The sequence below is a fragment of the Protopterus annectens genome, chromosome 11.part0 (genome assembly GCF_019279795.1).
Source record: "Protopterus annectens isolate FY-2018-M chromosome 11.part0, PAN1.0, whole genome shotgun sequence".
In the NCBI taxonomy this organism is placed as follows: Eukaryota; Metazoa; Chordata; order Ceratodontiformes; family Protopteridae; genus Protopterus; species Protopterus annectens.
The window spans coordinates 1,312,597,594-1,312,618,860 of record NC_056745.1 but is presented as its reverse complement, the minus strand read 5'-3'; the positions used below and the strand labels follow the sequence as shown (position 1 = coordinate 1,312,618,860).

The following is a 21,267-nucleotide window of genomic DNA, read 5'->3' as shown; positions in this document are numbered from 1 at the left end:
AGACACTGCTTTAATTTTTTTAGATAAAAAATATTGTAAATTGCTAAACGTATGAGGCAGCATATTATCTAGTGAACACAAAAGAATACTAGCCAAGGAAAAAGACCATGAACCAACAAAAAACTTGGCAGAATGGTCAGCCCGAAAACAACCAACAAAAACATAGTAGTAGTAAAATATAAAAGCTTTTAATGGAAAAGTTAAGCGCTTTCATCCCAAAGTCTTTAGGAAGGATAAAAGCTATTAACTTTTCCATTAAAAGCTTTTATATTTTACTACTCCATTGTTCCTGGCTTTGGGATGAAAGTGCTTAACTTTTCCATTAAAAGCTTTTATATTTTGCAACTACGTTGTTGTTGGTTGTTTCTGGGCTGACCATTCTGCCAAGTATTTTGTATGTTATCTAATGAACCTAATTTTAAGTTAGAAAGTTTACACTAAACACACATAGGGACAAGCTCACTGCATTACCTTGTTAACATAATAGCTGCCATTTTTCTTGTCCAAATATAGCTTTCTATATCCAAAATAATACTTCACATTTGCTGTGCAAAATTACCCATACAAGCTTTTCAAAAGTGTATACTAACAGACAACATATTATAAATATAACCGAGTTATAACATGTCACCTCAGTTTGACAATGTAGCCCAGGACATAAAACATTTTACAATATTTAAACCAAACATAACCATGTGACTGTTACAATAAAGAATATAATTAATATAACAATATCAGTTTAAAAGTGCTAGCAAACTTTTTTTTTATTTTTCTACACCCTACATATTATATACACAGTCACTTCCCCTATATAATATTGGTAAGACCTTTATTTCCACTTCCTCCATGCCTCATAATTCCTGATTTTGTTTGATAAACATATTTAACCACTTAGCCTCTCCTCTATCATTGCACCTCCCCACCACCACACACAGAACAAGTTAACGTTCTGCACTAGTACATTTGTGTTGCTCTGCTAAACTGGTCATCTTCTCCTTAGAGAAGGGGAGAACTTAGGGGTTGCTGCATATACTTACTTTTCATTTTACTCACTGTCTGTAAAGATGACAGAAAATGATTTATTCCTGTGACAGGCTATTCACTGCTAGAGCTTAGAGTGCGTTTTCCGTTCTGCAAAAGTCTCTTGGAAAACCTATACACCTTGCTGTGTAGCAGTGAAGCAGAAAATAAGAATTTGTGCCTTTAAGGGAGCACCAGTCACACTGCTAATTGACAAATTGACAAGCCAGGAGGCTGTCTTTAAGGTGCTTGTTTTAATGACGTTCCTCCTCAGTTTTTATCTACTTCCTCTTCTGTCAAAGAAGCATGTCTGGGCCTTTTTTCTTCATCACTTGGAACTGTATTGTTACGTCTTTAAAGCGTGACCTTTTGTTTGAGGATTTCATTTCTGGTTGATAACTGAATGATTGGAAAAGTCTGACATGCCATTTCAGCGATCTTGACCTGGCTGAACTTGTTTTCATATTCATGTACCTAACAGTGACAGTGGTAAGTCAAACTAAGCACACATTTGAAAGTTTGTTGTCCTACCTTTGGCACTGCTTTCTTAACTTGAACGATTGCTGCTGAAAGACAAAAAAGCATAGTGTTGACTGGCTATCAGCCAAGTTAGGAGTTGGAGCTCTTTTAGAAACAAATAGTATTCGTACAAGACTGCAGGATTTATTGTTATTGTTATTATTTCAACAGAGTGATTGCGCAATTAATTTTTTCCACTTTTATATTTTATGTGCTTGAAACTCAGTCTGTAAGAGCTGCAGATACTTGCTAACAGAAAATCATGAGGCTTGCAAATACAAATATCTGTAATACTACACTTAATTGTCAAACTTTTTTTTAATTACAATTCCTTATTTGTTTGGCTTTGTACTGTGAGGAGACATGCTCATTAATTACACGTGTGTTTGTGTGTATATTTGTGCATAGATAAAATCTGTGGCCCCATGTACATACCTTAATACACTAATGATAGTATGCTTTAGACACCAGATGGCAGTATTGCAGATCTGATACCTGAATCAGGGGCGGAAACTAGAAAAAAAATAACTTGCAGAACCTATTTATTTTATTTATGTACTGAGCATTGCTTAAGCCCTGCTTTACTTTGAAGAAAAATGCAGTTAGGATTGTATTATTTATTTATAGAAAAATGAAAACTTTTTTTATTTTGTTGCACAGTAAATGACTTTTAAGTATTCTGGGACAGTTCTGAAAAACAGTGTGCCGTCATTCTGTTTTGTATTGTTGTCAGTCATACTCTTTTGTGCTAAATTTTTAGTAGCCAGACTCATTGTTCACTTTTAAGTGTCTCTATCATTTGCAATACACACGTCTGACTGTTTTGATGCCTTTTTACATATGTCCAGCATTCAATACACTGATAATTTCAGGCAAATATCGCTGACAGCAGTAAAGTTATTACGTGGTTTAATGTTTAACTTCACATGTAGCACTAAATATGCTGGCACACTCTGTCAACATTCATGTCCATGGAGTTAAATATGTATTTTAATGGTAGGTATCAAATTGTATATTTCAATAACAACAAGAAAAGAAAACTCCGATCCTTGTCTGGAGATTGAACCTAGGACACCCCATATTCTGTGCAGCTGTCACTGCCACTGGATCAGGAAGGAGTCTCTGGACAGTCAAGTGCTTTGTTTCCTTCAAAAGTAGTTGGTTTTCCTTTCTGCTAGGAAACCAGCATGATGGAGATTTTTTGAACACATAAGCATCACTACAGAACAAGCAATTGACCTAGTATAGTATAGTATTAAGAACTCATTAGGAAGGAAAACACTGAGCCGTGTCTGGGGATTGAATCTAGGACCCCCTCCCCTATATTCTATGCAGATGTTGCTGCTACTGGACAAACAAGGATCCTCTGAGAAATATCTGTTCTTGGGGAACTCCAATTGTATACTTTAGTAATTTTAGTTTGCATACTTTAGTAATTTTAGTTTCCTTTGTGGTTAAATCTGTGCATCTTAAATAAATGCTCCCTGCATGCAGATGTGCTTACTAATATCAGCTCAGTACATAAAATGCATTGCAAGTTATTCACTTGGTAAAGATCCCTTGATGCCTACATAACTAGCCACTAATCTCAGTACTGCTAATAATACAGCTTTGTGAGTTAAGCCAACAAGTTTTAAACTGCATGAGCTTGTGAACTGTTTGATTCTTATTGCAACCCATTGAGGAAAATCCACACGAGTCAGTGTCCCGAGGGAGAAGCATCTCAGAAGATTGAATCTTCTTGTAGAGATTGCTAATCGTCAGACTCAGACACAGTGAATGTCACTTACAGTGCTAATTGCCTTTGCTCTTACTGTTGTGTGATACTAGAGTGGGGGTATATATAAATCTAGGGTGATGTCTCCCCACATGGGTATATATAAATCTAGGGTGATGTCTCCCCACATGGGGGCTGTAGACAAGTTTGCTTGCTGCAAAAAACACTTAGTTTAGTACTTGCTGATAGTGGTTTTCAGTGTTTTTAATTCATAATGTTGTCACTCACAAAAAAGTATTGATCTAGCGACATGATACCCTAGAAATCACCCCCTAAAAAGCGGCATTTACACCTGGTAGGTTTTGCCACATTAGGTAAAGAAAAATACCATGGCTTTGGAAGTACTGATGGCTGTGGCATTTGGTATTGAACTTTAATAACCTCTTAGAAGGCTATAACTACTAAACTTCATGGTGGAGGTTAGGACCACTCACTTATCCATAGACTTATTTTTATATAATCAGGAACTTTAAGCTTTGAGAAGGGATTCTAAACCACTAAGACTATGATAGTAATTATATGTATCAGGATGTAATCAGAAGGGGTATGTTCAGGAATTTCTGATTTGTGCAGCACCCTTCCATGTTGCTTATTTGTCCCCACAAACCAAACTGCCTTTTTTCAACAGTATATATTTTAAATGTGTGACATCATCCTAGAGGTATTTATTTAATTGTACCCTTAACATCATAACACAGATCCACAATATGGACACAGATAACTAATTTTGTTTGCTTATTTGTACTCATTTCATTTAATTTGATTTATGTTTCTGAATGTGGTATATTTAGTGGCCTTGACTTGCAATAAAAGTATTCATTTTCTACCATTGTGCACACAGTATGTGATTAGCCATAACAATGACCAAGAAGGAGAAGCAGTGAGGGAGATTCTACATTGCTAGTATTTAAGCAAGTTATAGTTCACTAGGATCATCCTTTAAAAGGTGGAGAGTCAAGACAACCATTAGACATGTTTTGTGACTGAGCTTGACTGTGACTACCAGATGCCCAGTGTTTCAAAAGAGAAAGAACCAAAGTTTGTAGGATTTGTCTTGGACATAGGAGTAACAGCTGTCTCCAAAGAAACCTTTCACTGAGTCATTTGTGAAGAGCTTTTTCATATTTCATGCTGGGAGTCATTCTGTCATCAAACTGCCCTGGCAGAACTACCAGAGAGCAAACAGTGCACACCTAATGGCATTAGGAAGTCGTCATCCTGGATTGCAGTACTAGGCAAATTACACAGGTGTGGTGACAAGCCAGATATGTTCTCCTCCTGCAGTAGTGTTATGCCTTGTTAATCAGATGAGCCTTACTGACACAGGTGGGCCTATTTTTTTGCTACAGAATTTGTATAACTAACTGCATTTATAAGCATGAGGCACTCTATAATTTGTATTAATTCTTACACACTTCAGAAGAATTTGATCTGGAGCTGTGCTGGGTGTTGTGTACTTCTGGGTAACACAGTCACAACTCATCAGTGCCTTTGTCTTTACTACGCAATTTTCCAGATACCATGAGGGTTGAATTTTTTTCTGGGGAAACCTGTATAATTTTCTTGATGCCCTGCAGTATCAATAACTGAAAGTGTTTTTGTCAATATGATTTATTACGGTGAGTCTGCTGAATTTAGGATTTTGCTTCATGAAAAGTTACTTTTACCAAGAACATTTGGAATTTTGTTTATACACATTTGATACAAAAATGCTTTAGACACAAATGTGTTTTGCAGTCATTTTCAAAACAAGAAAATTGGTCTACTTTAGTTACAATTTGTTAATTCTAGTAATGCTCATTACAATACACTGAATAGCTCCCTAGAAGGGAGAAATAGGGTTCTGTCAAAAAAATATATATTTTTTTCCTAAATGGCTTTTTCTTTTCCTGTATGCCTTACCCTTGGTTTTCAATAATTTCTCTATACCCCAATTCCAAACAGTAAACAGTAAAACACTTAAAATGTAATAGATGCAACTTGCTTGCTTAAATTCCTCATAGGCAGAGCATGTACTTACATCAGAAATTTTACAGTTCATGTTTTTCACCAAATCCATTCATGTGACTTGGTAAGTTCCTGTTTCTGAATGTTCTTGTTTTTCTGCAGAAAAGGGAAACTGGTTTGCATGAGTTAAAATACAATTTTGACTTTTTTTTGACAAAAAAAAAAAAAAAAAGAAAAAGAAAACAAAACATTTCTGTGTTTACAGCTTGCCCTTGTATTGAACATTCCTACACAAATGTGCTCTTCTTACTAAGTGCTACCTTTATCTATAATTTATATTGTTGCCTTGCATCTCAGAAATGTGGGATTCAGTATGTCAGCTATTGCTGGGTCAAAATCTCATAGCTAGATTGTTAGCTGACATTTATAAACATTGGTTCATTATTTCTGTCTATTTGTGCTGGCTGCTGGTTAGGGATATATCAACAATGTAGTGGACTCTTCTTGATAACTCTGAAGGCCAAATTTATGTTTATGGACTTTTTGATGTTGTCATATCAGTGTCAGTCCTGTGAAAGTCTTTCCAAAGATTTTATCCAAAAGTCTTTCCATCTTCCTTGAACATAAGATGCTGAATTTTTATTTAATGAAACTGACATCTTGGATGGATTATATAGCATTGTTAATACTTATTCTCTCTCTGGCCTATAGACTTTATTATACATACGCTTGAATTTATGTGCTTGTTTATAGTACATGATACTGAAGTAATAAATTATGTAAGTTTTATCATTGCTTTATTAATCATTCCTTCTCAAGCATGCTGATTTTATTATATATAAGCTTTAGGTCATGTGCTTACATGAAGTTGGAAAGATTGATCAAACACATTACACTTTATCTGGTTGTTTCCTTTTTGACTGGTAGTACTTCTGGACTTCTCAGAAATGTTCAGTTCTTACTGCAGCAAGGTCATAGTTCAAAGCAAAAAAAATAAATAAATAATTCCATGCACTACATATAAACTTCAAAAATAACCAGTTTGTAGAAGATGAACAGTTTATCAAGTCTACTCATTTTGTTTTAACTCGTATTTATTTATTGACCATTCTTTTTTTTAATGGGGAATGTCTGACTGGTGCCCTTTTTCAGCAGAGGCCCAAGGAGAAAAATTCCAAGGCATCGTATTTAATGCAATCAATATTTACAATAACAAATATAAGTACAGTTTCAGTGAATACATATCATAATAGCCAGTATAATAAAATCTGTATTGATATTCACAAACATTAAATCTGCAAGCCTTGTACTAAGAATTTACATATAGAAGAGTGGTGTATAAGTTAGATAGTAGTAATTTAAGAAGTACAATAGAGTTAGGTATCAGATAAACAAGTCTGAGTGTTAACTGAGAACTAGCGATGGAATAGTAATCTGGTTGTGCTAATTAGAAGTAAGTATAGTAGTTTAAGAAGTACAATAATGTGAAGTATTAGAGGATAAGCAGGTTCAACTTTCACCAGATGCAAGTTCTCATAAATATTTCTGCTGATCTATGCTTGACCATGTTTTCTACCACGTTGCAGTGTTCCAGCACTTGTCACCTTTATGTACACATAATATTCAAAGAAAGAATAGATAATTTTTTAATTAACCTTTAAAAGGAAAAAATAGATAATTAACTGGAAGGTAGAAGCTTCCAGGTTATCAGCCATGCCACTTCAGCAGCTGTTTTAAGCGATGGACCATCTGATCTCCAATGAATTGGTGATTATTTATGTTTCTTTCCTCCACAGTTTGCATGTCTCCTGCCCTCGTCGTCTCTTCACACCCCATCTGTCCTCCCTCGCAACACAGTGGTAACCTATTTGGTAAGTCATAGTTCTGACTGTCCAGAATGGTAGTGCAAACAGGCCTAAAGCTGGTCATAGGAATACGATATTGTAATGATAAGCGATACCACTTTAATAATAGCCCTTTATCTAAGAGCTCCATTTAGTGTGCCATCTTAGGGATGAGAATCCTGTTTGCCAAGCTCTTGTTACCATACATATTAGTGAAATGTTCTAGAAAGAATGAAAAGATAATTTGAAAAGCACTAGCCAGTCAAATCTCTTGTTGGAACTTCAACTCTGACAAGAAGATGTTAATAATACTAAAAGCAGTAACAACGATTTAGAGAATCTTTATTCTACAACCCTGGTGTTTGGAATAGCTTCTGTAGCTTACCCTGAACTAGCTTGAACTCTTTTTTAACTGTTTGCTGCATTATTTTAAAATCTGCACTTAAAGTTACATTTTAGTCGAATTTGATCGAAAGTTTGTTTGTTTGTTTGTTTAATTTAACTGTGGAGGCTGCCCACTAAAGTGTGCTAGCCTGTGTAACTAATTTATCACTGTTTCTGCATTTTCTGTGTTTCTACCAAAAAAACAAAAAAACAAAAAAATAATCCTTGTTTTCCCGCCTCTCCTCGACTAGTTTAGACCAGTTTACAGGCATTGCTGTATTCTGGGCTGTGGTGTAGTTCCTGTGTTGTCCATTACCTTACTTGGATAGAAGGAAGTTTCTTTGCTCACCAGTGGGAGTGGGGAGCCTTGAGCAGCCTACCTGTCCCTGTAGGAAGTGACCTCAGCACAAGAAGCTGTAGTAATTGGTTGTTTTGGACCATTTCTAGCTCTTTTGTAGTTCACTGTTTAAAATCTGTGTTTGCACGGCTTTGCGCAGTTGTGCGCATAGCGCAGCGCCAGTTAAACAAGGTTAAACTTTTTCTGGCTCCGCCAAGTCTGCTCTTCAAATTTTCCCTTAAGGAAGCTCTACTCTTAGTATAACCAGACTACTCACTATATTATAAGCCTAGCACTTGTTCTCAATACTTCTCTACTAAGTAAGCACTCTCGTACTAAGTAAAGCACTACATCTACTTACCACCCCTGTGAATATCCACTTCCCTTAAAGGTATACCACTCCCTTATACTGTTCTAGCATGTCGAGTGGTAGATTACTGGCGTTGTCTCCAATTTAGCTGGTCAATCTGGGTATCTTGAGACAATGCTATAATTGTCTCATGTACACAGACAAACCTCTCCTCCTCCCAACAAACACAAATACATGTGAGAGATGCAACTATATAGCCAAACTGGAGGCTGAACTCTCTCAACTCAGGGCTGGCATGACCAGACAGGAGGAGATGGCAACCACACACACAACAATCCCAGTCCCACATAGACCTACCACAACTGCAAACCAAACACATAAAAACACAAAGACATACTCGGAGGCTCTAATAAAAAACGTACCAAAACAACAGAGGCTCCCAAAGCAGACATCCAAAAATCCACCACCTCAAAACAAAACACATGCAACACATACTTCAATAAATCAGTGTGTCAACCAATCCCAGCCCTTGAGGCCAAAAACCTTGCCTGATACACTAGTAATAGGTGACTCTATAGTCAGACACACTGATGTCCCGCTGACCAGGCTGAACAAGGAGAAGGTGACTGTGAGCTGTCTATCGGGAGCTAGGATCCGCCACATAACACACGCACTCAAGTCACTCCAAAGCAAGTACAAATATGATGCTGTCATTGTCCATGCTGGTGTGAATGACCTGAGACGTACCTCCCTGGACTACATGAAAAGAGACATAGAGGAGCTCTCCGATTATTTAGCCCAGGCTGGTATGACCCTGACCCTGAGCAGCATCTTGCCCTCACCAAGAATGATACCACAATACAAAGACAAGATGATCAGCTTTAACAATTGGCTCAAGTACTGGTGTCATTCTAAGGGGATCCAATGTCTGTCTGCCTGGGATGACATGTTGGACAAGCCATGCTGCTTCGCAAGGGATGGCTTACACCTGTCACCACTGGGCTTCAGGATATTGGCTAAGGCTCTTGCCACCCCCATAGTGCCTTTTTTAGGCAAGGCTCAAAAGACAAACCCACCTCCTTAGAAAACAAAAATGGGAAAAACTAAGGGTAATGCTGCTCAACGCCAGAAGTCTAAATCTCAAGATGCAGGCACTTGATGCACTCCTCAGCATGGAGAACATCGCCGTCTGTGCAGTAACTGAAACCTGGTTCAAGGCTCCTGAGAGCACCCCATCGCTACCAGGCTATACCTCGTATCATGCTTTTCGGCCCCAAAACCCGGGCTGAACCACAAAGGGAGGGGGAGTGTCCATATTCATCAAGGACACCCACACATCCATGTTAGTAGCAACACATGAAGCATCAGAGACCATACAGGTGCATCTAACCATAGGCAAAACTGCTATACAACTGGTAGCATGTTACAGACCACCCTCCCAATCTCAAGAACCCCACTCAGCCTTCCTGAAGACATTGGAGGATATGAATGTATCACAAAATACCATCATACTGGGAGACTTCAACTACCCAAACATAGATTGGGTACATTATTCTAGCCCTAATACCCTAGCCCAAAGGTTCCTGGAATTCATAAATTCAAATGCACTGGAACAACTAGTCACCTCTCCCACTAGGGAGATAATATACTAGACCTGATCATCACAAACATGGGGACAAAATGCTCCACACTGGAAGTATACCCCTCACTAGTGAGATCTGACCACAAACTAATCACCCTGGATATACATATCCCACCTCCACCCCAGCACAAAAGACCACAGTGAAAAACTTCTCAAAAGCAGACTTCACTCTTCTTAAGACTGAGATGGTATCCTTTAAGCCCACTGTGCCAGTGGATACCACATCCCACAATGCCGAATCCTTCACAAATGCTTTCTATGGACATCTCCAAGAATGCATGGATCATGCAATCCCAAACAAATCCAAGTCCCTCTCCACCAAAGGTAAGCATCCTGTCTGGTGGACCTCAGCCATAAACAAATTGTATAACAAAAGAAGGAAGCTACTGCACGTCAGAGCAAAATCCCATGAAGGGAAGACATCTCTGATCAACATTAGCAGAAAACTACGTTCTCTCATAAAAACATCCAAGGCCAACTTTGAGAGAAAAATCGCTAAGGACACTAAAGATAACCACAAAGCCTTCTTCAGCTATGTTAGAAACCTGGGCAGAAAACCTCAGATATGCTCAGAGTTGGTTCAAAACAACAAAAAATACACTGAACCCACAGATATTGCCAACATTCTGGCTGACAGGTTCAGTGCAAATTTCTCCCCTCCTTCACCCCCAAAAGAAAAAATACTTATCCCAGCTGAATGTAATCTCCCTGTCATCTCAGATGTCCAAGTGAGAACCGCCCTAAACAAAGCAATCCATGGGACCTGACGGTATCCCGGGTTGCGTGTTACGTGAACTCCAAGAGAAGCTAAACCCACACATAAAATGCTATTTAACCTTAGCCTTACTTCGGGATATGTACCTGAACACTGGCATACAGCAACAGTGGTCCCACTCCACAAGGGGGGTGCCTCTACAGACCCTGGAAACTACCGCCCCATAAGCTTAACCAGCCTGGTCTGCAAAGGTATGGAAAGAATCATTATGGAACTCATAAACAGAGACATAGGGGACCTACAGACACTTGACCCCACCCAGTTCGGCTTTGTAAATGGCAGATCCTGCCTTTTAAACCTGGTTGACTTTTTCAAAACAGTCACTAGAGCCATTGATGAGGGCAAAGCAGTCCATACAGCATACCTGGACTTGGCTAAGGCCTTCGACACAATACCCCACTCAGGCATCATAGATAAGCTCAACAGCTTAAAAGTAAACCCTTATGTCACTAGATGGGTTGCAAACTGGCTAAAGGACAGAACCCATAAAGTTAAAATCGCTGGAGCAATGTCAGACTCAAAGCCAGTCACAAGTGGTGTCCCACAGGGATCTGTCCTGGGACCCCTCTTGTTCGGCATTTATTTCTCAGATGCTAAAGCAAACATGGGAGGGCTGTGGCTGACAAAGTTCACAGATGACTGCAAACTAGGCACCATAGTCGATACACCAGCCGACACACACATCCTACAAAAAGGCCTCACAGAAACGGACAACTGGTGCTGGAGTCACGGCCTTAAACTAAATGCCAAAAAATGTATAGTCACCCCCTTTGCGAAAAACAAAGTACCCACAAATTATCACATAGACAGCAACCCACTGAGTACGGAAAAAGTAATCAGAGACCTAGGGACCCAAGTCGACAGCAACCTCTCATTTGACACCCACGTTGCCAAAGTGGTTAGAAAAACATTCTACCTTGCACACCTCATCATGAAGGGATTCACATCCAGATCCAAGGATGTCATTGTACCCCTATATTCCTCCCTCATCAGACCCATGATTGAGTACAATGCCCCATTTGGTATGTACCTCACCCGGCATTTGCAACAGCTGGAAAGACCACAAAAGTACCTCACCAAGAGGATCAAGGGTCTCCAACATATGTCTTATTCTGCCAGACTAAAGAAACTTCAGCTCTATTCAGTAGCATACCGCCTGCTCAGAGGTGATCTCTGCCTGACGTACAAGGCCATGTCCAATCAGGATCTGATGGACATGCTCCACCTCAAAAATCCAAATCCATCAGGACCACGAGAGCTAAAGACTTAAACCTTGGCACAAGTATGAATAGGACATGCTGGAGGGATAGATTCATAACCCTGAGGCTTCCCATGCTTTGGAACAAGATCCCAGTTCATATTAGGCAGAGCCCCTCACTGACTCTCTTCAAGAGAAATCTTGATGAGTGGATGGGAGATCGTAAGTTTACCCCAGGGGTCACATCTGTGTCACTGCTAGACAGGGGCACAGTAAACTAATTCTATTATATAAGGGGACCTTCATTGTGTCACTACTAGACAGAGGCACAGTATTCTAAATTTATTCTGTACATTTTTTGTACCATTTCATGGGGTGGTAAAAGCCACATCACTATGGCTAGGCTTACAAATGCCCCAGGGCAGATAGCCTAGTACTATACTATGAAACTATGAAACTATGAATATGAGCTGTCCAAGAAATATTAAACACAGTACCAGTAAAAACAACATTTAAATGTAAATAGACAATGACAAAAAGCAATTATAATACCAAATTTATATATTTTTATTGCATCCAAAACAACAGTAATAACATAGGCACATAAATCAATATTATCATTAGAATAAATTGTGCAATTCAATCAGTTAATTAAGTCAACTGTTTCCATGGCAACTCAGTAGCTGAGCCAATAGTTTGTAAGGTATTACTTTTATGAGTAAGCAGGTATTTTTTAAGAGATTTTGTATCACTTTCCTTTTAATACTACCTCCAGTTATACTAATGTTCTAACCACCAAATTCTTTGGAACCCAAACATACAGACAACTGATTACTCACTATATAGTACTAAAAAACTTAAATTGTTTAGAACTGCCTCCTCAACCAATATATACTGTACACAGCTTCTTACCACCTATACAATTATCCAAAATCTTTCTGTCTGTCCAGCACTAAAACCATTTCACACAACTATGTTCCCAGTCATCCATTTTGATCCAGTGACCAAAAAATCCTCTCTGTCTACAAACCTACCAAATCTGCTGGGCATTGTCTGTATTCGTACAAGGCTGTTAAGGTCCTGAACTCCTTATCTCTATCCAGCAGGTCAATATTCTCCCTCCCATCTTTCAAGACAACTTTGAAAGCTGTCCTAGCTAAAATGTGGCTCTGTTCAAGCTGAAAACCATGATACACTACATCCCCAAATGTGAAAAAACTACCTTTTCCATTCGTTGTACCTCCTTACTCTCCCTGCTTCACTTACTTCCTTGTGTCTCAAATTCTGTTCTCTTCTGCAACTTTCTCTCTAAATATGCCATAAGCCTGTTTTCCCTCATTTCATATTGCAATTCCTGTTTATATTAGACTAACTTACCTTTAATTTCTGTACAAACTGTCTAAAAAATTTCAATAAATATTAAATGATTGTCATATAACATATCAATTCTTAACCAATGTTTTCATATGATCACTAATTTGTTATAGTTCTTTAAATTGCAGATGTTTCTGTTTTATTTTTAAAGATTGTAAAATTATTGTTTTTAAAATATTTTGTAATAATTTGGAGCTTTTCTCCCTGGGCCTCAGCTGAAAATGGGATTCTACCCAGTTGGACTTTCCCAGTAATCAAATGTCAATAAATAAATAAACACAACTGCAGTGTATGAATCCATCTTATTTGTATCTGCACGGAGCTTAATCTCTGTCTCACAGTTTCTTGCAGCTGTTTCAGTGACCCTGTAGCAAGATTAACTACCTCTATTTTAAAATAGTTCCTCTCCAAAAGGAAATCTGCTAAAGTATCGGTCTGATTCTGCCAATATAAATAACAGAAGACTAGACTATTCAGGAATTAAAGTCAGATATTGCATAACACCTCTGGACATGTTATTTAGGACCTGGATAATACCTCTCTTGAAAGTGTAAGATAACATGAACTTTCCACATGAACAGTTAATATTACAAGGAGTGTGCTGATCACCAGCAGAATATACAGTCTGTCACATCCTGGTCTGTATTTTACTTTTTTCAATGTGCTGACATGCAACACATTCACAAAGCATGACTTTGATTGACCCAGTCTGTCAGTATAAAGCTTATCCCTGTCTTGTTTTTGGTCATCTTGTAGGAAAGAGCTGAGATGATTTTTTTATGATGTAATACTACTGCTGACATCCTTCCAAGTTAAACATTTTTTACACATCAGCTTTTCATAATTTTCTTGTGCTGACTTATGAAGAAGAGACTATGTGTTGTTAGTGGGTCAGCCTGCAACCATGGAATAATATTTTCTGTCCATGATTGGGATTCAATACCATCTACACTGTTCTGAGTGAACAAACAACACAGACATAACTCACACTTCTTCCTCCTAATTTCAGTTTTCCTACTGATATTCTTGCAGCTTTAAATACTGACAGGGATTCATAAAGTTTACCACAAAGTGTAGACTACATGTTACATACACAACAGTCAAGGCAAAGAGGATAAATGGTTCACTCAAAAAAAAAAAAAAAAAAAAAAAAACACTCCAAAAACACATGTGAACCAAAACAAAGTGGCAGTCAAAAACCAAACTTCAAGTGGGGTTAAAATCTGGAAATTTAATAATACGTACGCGCTTTCGCAGTAGTCAAAATACTGCTTCTTCAGACATGGAAACCAAACCAAACATTGCTAAGTTTTAAATAGAAGAATCATTAATGCTGTAGCCAATAACATAAAAGAACATATCAGTATCCTAGCTAATTTAAAGGCATAGCATAATAAAATTATATAAAAAAAAACCGGCATAGTAAAATAGTATAAGAAAAAGCAGCAAGAGAAACCAAGCCTAACCGTGCTAAATAAATTGAAACAGATGATTACGGTAAAGCATGAGAATGCATATATGAAAAACATACATAAAAACATACATAAGGCATGTTCAAAAATGTTATTTATGTAAAGATCTAACTTTGAGTAGTAGTTTTAAGTTTTTGGTTATGGAAAAGATTGTAGTGAATGAATATAGTGGGGATGTCAGGAACTTAACTGAAGTAACAGAAACAAGATGATCATTAGACTATGGGCAGATGTGGGCATAGGTCTGAATGATAAAATTCCATTGAAACCCCTACTGTTTGAATTTATTTATTTATTTTATATAAAAATGAGCTATATCAGGGAATGTCCACATGGCCAGTTAATATTGCAAGGAGTGTTCTGATCAGTAGAAGAAAATATAGTCTGTCTCTTCCTGATCTTTTCCAGAATTATCTTTTTGTGTGTATTAGTGTGGGTCAAAGTACAGGAATCAAAGCACATTAGGTACATTTTTTTTCAGGGATGAAGCATGGATTTATGTTTAATTTAACCTGAAAACAAACACTGCTGTCAGTGAATGTCATAGCTCACAGACATGCTGACATCCCACTGTTTGCATGTAAGATGATCGGGGGGGGGGGGGGGGCAAAGTCCTCTACACTAGGGTAATGAAAAAAGGTGGGGTCAATATTTTAGATTTTGGTCTTGCACACAATTGTCTTATGCCTATGCTTCTTCTTTCACTTTAATGTCGCTGTGGTAGGGCTGACTAGGTGATGTATTTCTCTGGCTTTGTTTCAGGCCTGAGAACTTTAGCAGCCAGGCTTCACTTTCTTGACTTGAATCTATCATACCCAGTGTTGTGTATACACGCGTGCATCATTTTAGACTACAGTAAAATAAAATCATGTTTTACATCTTGAGTTAAAGATGTAATACCAATATGAAAACTTCTCAATCCAGTTCCATTGGTACTGTTTTTAAGCCTTTCCTCAAGCAGAATTAATGTTTAGGCTAATGATTAAAATCCTGCCAAAAACAGAAGGTTCCAGAATCAGTCCTTGTGCAACCAATAAAAAACCTATATATAATGGAGAACTAAGGTGAAATATGTTATTCTAATGGTATGCATCAGTTTCTGTGTATTCTTTTAGCCAGTTAATGAGTAGGAATATCATTCTACATGGATTTTACTTTGAAATTAAATGCTGTTGAATGTCTTTTTGAAATTCCATGAAAACAGCATCAGCGCATAGCTGATTGTCCACTGATATGTTCAATGAATCACCGAAAGGCTGCAAGCTTGATCTACCATTTCCTATAACTTAAAAAATATGTGATACATGTCTGATTATTTGAAATTTTCTGCTATGCAAATATAATGAATAGATGCCTAGAATAACATCAACAAAGGTATCTGATGGTGAACGAACTCTGAGTAGATATTGGGCTTTTCAGATTGCAATCTTTTTAGTTTACACTGCTCATTATGTAAGTAACAATATACTGCAGTCTCTGAACTTCTTCCAAGAGTTGTGGGGGAAGCCACTTTATCTGGCAAGTATTAGAAATGATGGCACAAAGACAACAATCTACTCACTCCATATGACACTGGACAATAGTGATGCTAAGGTAAAGACAGTGACATATTCTAATTTCCTATTCAAGGTTCACCTGAGTGCTAATGTTAACATTACTTGGTGTTACACTATAAAATAAAGATTCCTTGGTAAATATGGTACAAGTGACTAAAAGGATGGCATAAACCCTAGTATAACTCTGAACAGTGGCACAGACACTATGTAATAATAATAATAAACAAAAACTGATATGAAGTATGTGCACCCCCCTTTCCCATAAAGAAGACTCAGTCCTATGACCTTTACAGAGTATATGTTGAATGCAATAAAGTAATTAATCTGATTAAGACAGCACGAGACTTAATGATAAATAAGCCTCTCCAGATGTTTTGCTAACAGTAACAACAATAAAGTAGTCAGATAGCTTGGTCAATTCAGTCAGCTTTATCAAAAACTGAAGGGATGGCCACATACCTAGCCCAGCTTACACATTTCACTGAATCTACTGGTCTCCAATGAAGCCCACTAGCCCATCAAACAATCACTCCTACCTAAGAAAAAAAGAGGAGGCAAATCCCGGTCATTAATTTCATCCTCAATAGCCAATACGTTAAAGGCCTGAGCTGCTAACTGAAATCTGGTTTCCTGGACCATAATCAGGACTTAATCCCTGTACCAAAACATAGTTACTTTTTCTCCGATTTTGAGATTTTTTCATATTTTAGAAGTTTTTCGTTTTAGTTGGTTTACTGTTAATAGATTTAGATAGATGGAATCAGAATCATGTCCATTTTAGCAGTAGTATCATTTTGTCCAATGGGCTAGTTGCAGTCCGAAGTTTATAATTTATTCCTTACTTTTAGTTTTTTTTTTTTTTCCAGTATTAAAGAATCTTATTTCTAGGACACTGATTTAGTTGAACACTGTTGCTTTGTTGAGTTGTAAATGTGAATTATATGTGTATAAAGTATCTGAAGTTTATTTTACTTTGAAATAAGCAGAATATGTGTTTAGTTTAATTGTTGTATTTTACTTTTTTTAACTCTAAAAGTAAGTATAGATTTATGACTGGGGTATGTTGTGAAAGTCGTGTGTCTGTTTTGCACGTATAGTGTGCAGCATTCATTTTTGGCTTACCACATGGCTATTTTAAGCATTTTCTAGGTTTATAAAGTTTCTGCCATTGAAGATTCATAATTCTGTGTCATTCATTTTCTTGGTTAACTGAATTATCCAATCAGACCAGGGTCATTTTAAATCAAGGCCTGGGTAGAAAAAAACTCCAAAATGTGATTAAATCTGCTGCAATAACCATAATGACATTACAAATAATACAGTAAAAAGGAAGAACGGCTGGACTCAGTGTACAATCTAGGGCACAGAAAAAATTTAGTTTTACTCAGTCATTAACAGAATAAATTAAGATGCAAACAGAAAAAAAGAAACCATAAGTATTTCCATTACTGGAGAACTTTTCAAATCATCTTTATAGTTTGTGAGATATTTGTTGTACAACAAAAAGTAAACAGTCTTTTTTTTTCTGTGGCTGCAAGAAGGATGCAGAAGGTAAGGTACAACAAAGTAGTGAAGGTTGTAAAAATAAAGTAAAAAAAAATGTGATACTGAACAGAGTTTTGGAAAAGCACTTGTTAAAGTGCTTACTACTTAGGCTGCATAATGGATATTTTTGATTGTACCATTTAGTTTATACTGTATAAAGAAGTTCTAGGTAACAGAGTTTAGGAAGAATCCAAAGAGAAACTGATCAGACATTTACAGAAATTAGCTTTAGAGGTTTGATGGGAGATGGAATTCCAGTACTCCATCCATCTTCAAACCCTTTTTCCCATTTTGCATATGGGGTCGGAGTGTCACTTTAGCAGTGACAATCATCTCGAGCCAGAGTTTACACCGCCGGGTGGCTAGCCCTGCCACGGTAGTTCATTTGTACCACTAACTCGCACACACACTCTCACCTATGGCCAATTTAGAGTGTCCAGTCCACCTACTGCATATCTTTTGGAATATGGGAGTATTCCGCTACTGTGGCCCAGCTATGGAAAAGGCCTCTAGAGGAAAACAACACTGAGGATCTGTTTCACTGGATCTTTCTAATCAGTTACTTTAGGCTGTTTGTCTCTTTTAATGCTATAAACTGACGTAGGTTAAGTAAATTATAGATTAGTCAGCAGATAAGGCATTTGCTCCTCAGTGCTATTGGTAGACAGCTTGTTTCAGATAGTAAGGTATAATGAAGTTGGCACTCAGGGTCCCCTCTACTTATCTACAGATTTCATTTTCATTTGTCTGCAGTTTGTTTACGTACTTTTCAGACTGGGCAAATACGAGAAATGTAACCCTTTTGCACTGAACTTCTTCAGTCTCTTTTATGAAAGTACCAAGAAAAGAATAGTTTTTCCTGATAGTGTTCTGAATATGAAGAGCGAACATATGTGAATGTTCAGTTTGACAGTCCTCGTATTACTTAAAGTTTTGTATTGTGTTCCAGACTCCTTCTGGACAATTAATGCTCCAGGGTAATATTAACTTGCCACGTTCTTTTCTTTCACTTGCGGTAGGGAGACAGTTCTAAATGTTCTTGCACAGGTTTTTTTTTTCCAGGTTCATCTTTAACTTCAGCTCCTGTTGCCTATTGCATATTTTTCTCTTGGTTATTTCTAAGGTTTAAGGTGAGTTCTTTCTGGCCATTTCCCAACAACCAAGAAACACATGATTATGATGTTTGCAGAGATCATATTTATGGTTTCTTCAGATTCTCTACTGGAGGCAGTGCAAGTTAAATTAGTGTTCCTTAAACTGATGCACCTTTCCCAGTGAACAGCATGTGTTTTATTTTGTTATGTTTAGTGGTATTCTTGAATCTTTTACGTCATATGCCAAGGTCCCTGAAACTCATCTCCAGTGGTAACTGGACTGTAGTAATGTCATTGTTCTGAAAAAGAAGAAGGGTTAAATCTTTAATGAGTTTAAGCTCCTTTCATTATGTCTGCATGTTGTAGACATATTACAATGGTGAAAACATAAAATTGAATACTAAGAGATACCATTTTGGAGTCTCAAAGACTTAGACAGGGAGTTTGATCAAAGAAACTATGCATATTCGTTTAAGCTAAACGTCTCAATAGGCACTCCCTAGCCAGGTCTATGCTGTGAATTTGTCATTAACTACTTTTTATCAAGGCAGTTTTGCAGCTGCTTATGTAATAGCCTCCTCTCAGCAGACAGAGAACAAGAGTATAATTGTTAAAAGATCAGGCCTTATGTATTTACAGATAAGATGGCTGTTTTGTGCCAGCTTGTAAGAACTATGCCTTGTCTGTTTTTTGGATGAATTTTGTTACTGGTATGGAATGTATGTCACAAAAAGAGTGTGTCAGATTATTCTAGTTATAGAAGGGAACCCTTTACCTTTTACATTTGCAAAATGGTGAAAAAAAAAAAAAAAGGTTCCAATTAGATCTGTATGCTGGGTAACATTACCAAGCAAGTTGGCTTGATCAAGAATTGTATCTTGAAAATTAGTTGTGAACAGGATGGCAATAAATTCATTATTGACCAGAGGAGCTTTGCAAGGGGCAGCCACCATATCCAAGTGAAGGAGCTTGTGAATGACTTTCTAATATTCTTTGGCCAATATGGTTATAGTTTGCAAGTATTGTAAGTAAGCATGCCTGGTGTCTTTTAATCTTTCTGATAAATTGTGAGCTTCTTGTAATCTGCAGAAAAAGAAACAACTGCATGTGAAAGTGTATGTAGAGTGACATTACCTTAAGAAAAACTTGTTTAATTTCTACAGTCATTCCCAAAGACAATGGGTGTTTAGCCAGCTTCACTGACACAGAGGGTAATGCCCTGACTATGACTTATGTTTGATTAGCAGCTCAGGTTCCTGCTGGAGTTAGCTGGAGGAAGGGAGAAGCACCACAGCATCGTCACACCACCTGTCTTTAAAGGAGGAGACAGGGTGTGAGCTTAAGGCACACAGTTTTAAAGTAGAGTCATTGGTGGGGACTAGAGATCATATGTGAGTGCTGGGTCCTTGGGAGCCAGTGAGGGACATGTCTTCACTGATGCCTATTGCACAAAGTACCATGGGGCATTTTAACATGCATACACTGTGCAGTTTAGGGATAAACATCAAAACACCCCTGATGGCTGCCTGAATGATTGCCCTTCTTGGTTTACTGTCGCCCCATGTGAAGAGGGAAAGGATGGGCCAATTGGATGGCAGGGACTGATGCTGAACGGTGGCAGCGGAGGAGAATGGTAACAAAAACAAAAAGGATAACGGATGTCTAATAATGTGAATAGTGATCCAGCTGACTAATGATGGATGCAAGGATGGTACTAAAACCATTTATCAGATCTTTCAAACTTTCCTTTTCCTTCTTATACATCTCAGTCTGCAAATATGGAAATGATGTACAAAGGTCTGCACATCTAATTAGCATAACATCTTAATGCCAGATAGCACATAACTCTTCCTGATTCCAGTAAGAATGTGGGATACTGCTCTGAAATGCATTTAAAGAACGGAGTGACAAAATGATGGAAAAATGCAAGTACACTATCAAAGAGACAGTGCAAAATCTTTAAACTTTAATGAACTATGTTGCAAAACTGCCACACAAGGTTATTTATTTTTGCTTCTAAAAAAGGGAGATGTAAGATGTATGTCCACTTTCTTTAACTTATTGGTGCCATTAGTATATTAGTTTAGTAGTGTGATTTTCTGTTTACTGGACAGCTTCAAAAAATCATATGTTATGAAGGTAAATTCAGGAAATTGTATGAATCAAGACATTAAATAAGGATTCCCTCCAAAAATTGGTACATGGGGTACAGGGCTAAATTTGGCCTATCAATATGATAGTTCTTCCAACAGAGACAGCTGAGAGGTCTACGTCTCATCAGCTACCACTCCCACATGTGTTACATTGTTAACCTTTTCCACTATTTTCCCTTTTGTCTTATTTTTCAGTTTCTTCTGATTCCCCCATTTGCTGCCATTGCACCTGTCTTGTCAGCAGTCAGTTTCATCCCATGTACCTTCAGTTCTGCATTCTAATCCCCATTTTTGTATTTGTTTATTCTTTGGTTGCCAGG

At 37.6% G+C, this 21,267-nt stretch overlaps 1 protein-coding gene across 1 annotated transcript in view; it reads left to right on the top strand.

The window, feature by feature from the left end:
• Window positions 1-1,321: 1,321 nt before the first annotated feature.
• Window positions 1,322-21,267, top strand: part of IRF5 (interferon regulatory factor 5) — a 1,182,803-nt gene continuing 1,162,857 nt past the window's right edge. Inside the window, exon 1 of the mRNA XM_044088631.1 lies at window positions 1,322-1,509. The gene's annotated coding sequence lies outside the window, so the exon portion shown is untranslated. The remainder of the gene's footprint in view (window positions 1,510-21,267) is intronic.